This window comes from Mastomys coucha, unplaced genomic scaffold (genome assembly GCF_008632895.1).
Source record: "Mastomys coucha isolate ucsf_1 unplaced genomic scaffold, UCSF_Mcou_1 pScaffold12, whole genome shotgun sequence".
NCBI lineage: Eukaryota > Metazoa > Chordata > Mammalia > Rodentia > Muridae > Mastomys > Mastomys coucha.
In genome coordinates this window covers 31,561,777-31,567,330 of record NW_022196894.1, presented here as the reverse complement: position 1 = coordinate 31,567,330, position 5,554 = coordinate 31,561,777, and the positions used below count along the sequence as shown (strand labels likewise).

Below are 5,554 nucleotides of genomic sequence, written 5' to 3'. Positions count from 1 at the left end.
AGGAGGAGGAGGAGGAGGAGGAAAGAGGAAGAGGAAAGAGGAAGAGGAAAGAGGAAGAGGATGAAGAAGGAGGAAGAGGAGGAGGATGAAGAAGGAGGAAGAGGAGGAGGAGGAAAGAGGAGGAGGAGGAAGGAGGAGGAAAAGAAAGATTGCTTTCACTGTCAATTCTGGTGATCAAAGTATCCCTGTTGACACACTCAGCAAGAGGAAGTCATTGATATATTGGCTGGGTTGTAGCTTGGTGTAAACAGTGCTTGCCCAGCATGTATATAACTCGTGTTACATTCCAGCACTCTACAGAGAGAAGGGGAAAGAACAGACAAGCTACATGGTCACACTCAAAGGCAACATGGGAGCATACAAGCAAGTACACAGCATCAGCGGTGTGCTCAGAAGTCTGTTTTCTTTTTCTTTCTTCTTGAGTCAGGATTTTTCGGTGTAGCCCTCAATGTCCTAGAACTCTCTTTGTAGACCAGGCTGGCCTCAAACTCACAGAGATCCTTCTGCCTCTACCCCTGCCTCTTGAGTACTAAGATGTGCCACCACCGCCCAGCAGAAGTCTTCTATCATAAGGAAATACTCAAGGGCTGAAGAAATGGCTCAGTGGTTAAGAGCACTGTCTGCTCTTGCAGAGGGACCTGGTAATATTTCCCTGGGTTTATTTCCCAGCAATGCATGTGGTAGCTACAACTGTCTGTAACTCTAGTTCTAGGGGACCACACAGACATACATGCAGAGAAAACACCAATGCATATAAAACACATTAAAAAAAAGAAAATGATAACTCAGAAGAAAGGGGGAAATCTATAAGAGATACAACTGCATTCTCTAATAATATAATCTTACAATCTGGTAAACACAATTTTAAGAAAAACACGGCACATCACTCACTACAAACAGGTCGATTAAGCAGAATCAGAAGGTAAGGGACTGGGGCGTAGTTCAGTGGTAAAGCTCTTGCCTAGCATGTACATGAACTCTCTGCACAGGGGTGGGGTAGAAAGGGGTGGGAGGTAAGAGTGGGCACAAACACAAGTTTGCCTGCACTAGGACAACAGGGGCAGAACACAGAAGTACTCTTATTTTCATCTGTACTGAGGTGTATACAGTAAAGAAATAACGATAAGAGAATCTTTGTGATATTCCCCGAACTCAGGAGGCAGAGGACCAGGAGTTCAAGACCAGCCTCAACTACATACCAAGTCTGAGGCCAACTAGGGCTACGTGAAAAAACCCTCAAAAAAAAAACCATAAAGAATAAAAGGAAGAGGGAAGGGGTGTGTGTGTGTGTGTGTGTGTGTGTGTGTGTGTGTGCTGAGAAGGACTGAGATTGGAGAGACCGAATCTTAATTCAATAATCGTAAAGTGAGAAATCTATTCTGTCTGAAACTATGTTACCTGTGTGGGTGATTTGGGGAAAGACGTCTGGTTGTTTTGTTGTTCTTTTGTTTTTTTAATTTGGTTGCTGTGTTGTTTGTAAGCATGGTCATGTAGCCCAGGCACATTCTGAACTTACTGCGTAGCCTAAGATGGCCTTGGATCTCTGGTCTTCCCACCTCCAGCTCCCAAGTGCTGAGACCAATTTATAAGATGCTAGGAACAGAATCCAGGGCTTCATGCTAAGCAAGCATTCTACCAATTGAGCTTTTTTTCCCAGAAGGAAAAGAGTTTAACAGCAGAGCGAGCCCGAGCTGTTCTCCCTTCTGTAGCTAGGTGGATACCAACACCAGGCCACATAATCCCTGGCTGCCTGGTGGGTGAGTCAGTACCCTAGACTGCGGTGGCAGACGCCAGACCATCAGCAGAAGCATAAAAAAATCTAGTGGGGCACACCCTCCATCAAGGGTGTGGCAGTTCTAGGACTACTCAATGGCTTTTAAACTAAAAAGTCAAGAGCATTGAGCATGGTGGCCCATGTCTATAATCCCAGCACTAGGGAGACAAGGGCAGGTAGATCTCTGTGAGTTCAAGGCCAGTGCCTTGTCAAAAAAAAAAAAAGTCAAGAAGATTTTGGAATTTGTTCTAACTCAAGCTAACCTCAAATTTGTGGCAATCCTCCTGCCTAAGTTTCCTGACCACTGAGATTGTGTGATGACACATCACACCTAGCATGCAGTAATTTTTCCCCCCTTTGGTTTTTCGAGACAGGGTTTCTCTGTGTAGCCCCAGCTGTCCTGGAACTCACTCTGTAGACCAGGCTGGCCTCGAACTCAGAAATCCGCCTGCCTCTGCCTCCCAAGTGCTGGGATTAAAGGCGTGCGCCACCACCGCCCGGCTCAGCATGCAGTATTTTAAGTAAGTATTTTTGTTTGTTTTTCTAGGTTTTATCAACAACTGGTGTTTTAGTGGTGCCTGTCTATTTGTTTTTACTGTTACATGTTTAAGTCCTGGGATCTTCACTGTGAAAACCCTTGGTGACTGTACTCTATAGACATGGAAGAGAAGAGTGTATGTACATAGTTTTGGACCTAGATTTCAAAACTGAGGCTTCCAAACTGGGCTTCAGGTAGTCACACCTTGAGGACCCGCTATGACGGAGGAAAACAGGACAGAAGGAAGGGAGAGGGTTAACACCCGAGGCTCCACGGGCCACTCTGCTGTAACCTAAAGAGCTGCCTGGAGCCTGAAGGGCGCAGAGTTCCTCAGCTCACTCCTCTCTTAACTAAAGAGTTTCAGAACCCTTCCCTGGTCCAACTCCAAAAAGCTAACTGCTGGACAGTTGCCTGAAGTGCACCTGTCTAGACCAGTCCATCACAAAGCCTTGCCACCAGGTATCAGCATCTCCCCTTAATCCTTCCCATGGGTCTGGACCACCTCACACTCCACCCAAGATCAGGCCCAGTGGTCTCACTGATGAGCTCAGTGGTCTTTGAGATACCTGTACTTATGTGTCAAATTTTGTCACCTCTCAGAAGAACTCTTGTGCCACAGATCCATCAGCTGGGCAATACTAGGCATGACAGTCTACGGAACTTCTGGATGAGAGGCGAGTATGTAAGGAGTGAGACAGCCTTAAAAATGGACCCTCTTTCTGACATGATCCAAATATAGCCTCAGCTAATTTCTTCCTTGCAGCTCAAAGAAGGAACAGAGAGAGTGTTAAAACACCAGCAGAGCTGGGCAGTGGTGGCGCACGCCTTTGATCCCAACACTTGGGAGGCAGAGGCAGGCGGATTTCTGAGTTCGAGGCCAGCCTGGTCTACAGAGTGAGTTCCAGGACAGCCAGGGCTACACAGAGAAACCCTGTCTCAAAAAACCAAAAAGAAACTATCTCAAGAGTCACATCTCTGTGAATGAAGATGCATCAGATTACAAAGCCTTTAAAATTTTTATTTCTGGCTATGTGTGCATGTGTGTGTGTGTAAGGGAGGGGGTACATACTCATGTGAAAGCAGGTGCCAACAGGAGTTCCTGTAACTGGGGTTACAGGAAGTTGTAAGCCACCTGATATTGGTGGGAACTGAACTCACACACTCTGCAAGAAGACTTAGTATGCTTCTAACCTCTGAGCCATCTCTTGAAACCAATTATAAGCCCGTGGTGGAGACAGTCCCCCTCGGGGCAGCTCCTGATATCCCAGGGACCTCACGCCCAGCCCTCTGCCAGGTGTTCGACATCCCAAATATCCAGGCGTCACATTCCAAAGTGAGTGATTTGCCCCGTACACCTCCGATCTTCTAAGGACCAGAGATCCACACATCTCAGTTCACCCAAGCACTGTGAGTTCACCTCATCCCCCAGCACCTGGACCCAAGTTCAGTGCTCTTTGTCCCCAAGACCACTGCTGAATTCTGCAGCAGGAAACTAACAGGGCTCACACTCCATGCTCCTAAACATGGTGAAGTTATGCAGTCCCAAGTGTAAAGGCCCTGGGCCACCCAGCAAACTTGAAGGACAAACACTTCCTTGAGAGGGACAAAAGATACAGAGAGGCACAGTCCCCAGAGAGGACCCATCTCAATGCAGAAAAAGAGGATGAGCTTCCAGTGGCCACAGCACGGCTGGTGCAGTTGCTCACTGTCCTAGTACCAGAAGGAGCACCTGTCCAAGGTTCCCATACAGGAACACCCTGATCAAAGTCTCCTAAGGACTCCCAAAGGGCCTAGCTTACAGGTAAGTGATCAATAGTAGTAATAAAATAGAAATGGGAGCCCAAACCCCCCTTGCACTGTGCTAATGGTCAAAGGAAGGAAAAAGAGATGCTCCCAATTGGAACTGGCAAGTCACCACACCAGGCTCTCCTTCCTCAGACACCAGCCATGAGAAGGTCACATCGAAGGTGCTATCTTCTGCAGCAACAGAAACCCCTGATTCCCTGTTCATTTCACTAACCAAATCCCTTCCCCAGTGGTCAAGGCCAGCTCCACAGCCTGGCGTCAAGGCCAGAGCATTCAGGCCCTTCTGTCTGTGCTGAACCATCTTTGCATTCTTTCCGAACGCTCCTACCCAGGACAGATGAAGAAAGATGTGGTGGCTGTTTGGAGAAGGATAGGTCTCGTTTCTTTAATAGAGAGAAAGACTGAGAAACAGCAGCCCAGGAAAAGAATCCAGGAGGAAAGAAGCCCAGCGGGCCCAAGGCCTGGGTTGTAAGGAGAAGTGCGGTGGCTAGCAGGCGAGTGCTGGAGGAGAACTGTGTCCAGGGGAACTGGCTGCTCTCCATGGCTGGCCTTGCTCACTGGTACTGCAGGCCAGACCCTCTGACCAGGGCAAGCCGCACTCCAGCCTGGCAGTCCCTCGTGAGTCGGGGGATGGGCAACTGATGACAAACCAGAATGTGTACTGTGTGCCAGCAAGTCACTGCCATGTGGGCTTCCTGCCTGCCTGTTGGGGGGGTGGAGACATCCCTCTGCCAGCTTTCAATTGGCTCACTTAATTCAGCACACAAATATTTATGAGGCATCCACAGTAGACCAAGATGATTTTTGCTCCCTTAGTCCCAGCACAGAGATTCTTTTAATGAATGTACATCTTGTTGGGACTTGGCCAAACATTTCTTTTGGAGTTTGTTTATGTCTGTTTCTATTTTTTCCCCCTGACACAATATTATTAATGATTTGGGAATTTCATGCAGTGCACACAGTTCACACTATATTCTCTTTCTTCCCAGGTCCACCCTCCCATCCCTGTGCTGCCAGCCTGCCCCCAACCACCCCCCAAAACACAGCATGTCCAATTTGTGTTGCCCATATACTCACTGGAGCATGATCAAACTCCTAATGGACAGCCCCTTAAAAAACTGGGTCCTAACTGGGCAGTGCTGGCACACGCCTTTAATCCCAGCACTTGGGAGGCAGAGGCAGGCGGATTTCTGAGTTCGAGGCCAGCCTGGTCTACAGAGTGAGTTCCAGGACAGCCAGGGCTATACAGAGAAACCCTGTCTTGAAAAACAAAATCAAAGACAAAAACAAAACAACTGGGTCCTTCCTGCCAGAAGCCATCAACTATAAATGCTACACTTTAGCATCTTTATCACAGTTTTTAAGGACTATCTTAATAGCTTCTTGTCAAAACTGTTTCTTTTTTTCTCTCTCTCTTTTTTTTTTTTTTTTTTTTT

General features: G+C 47.5%; 1 protein-coding gene across 2 annotated transcripts in view; it reads right to left on the bottom strand.

Annotated features, from left to right (window-relative positions):
* The window catches only part of Itgb5 (integrin subunit beta 5), a 132,442-nt gene that overhangs the window by 100,617 nt on the left and 26,271 nt on the right, over nucleotides 1–5,554 (bottom strand). The gene's annotated exons all lie outside the window — the stretch shown is intronic.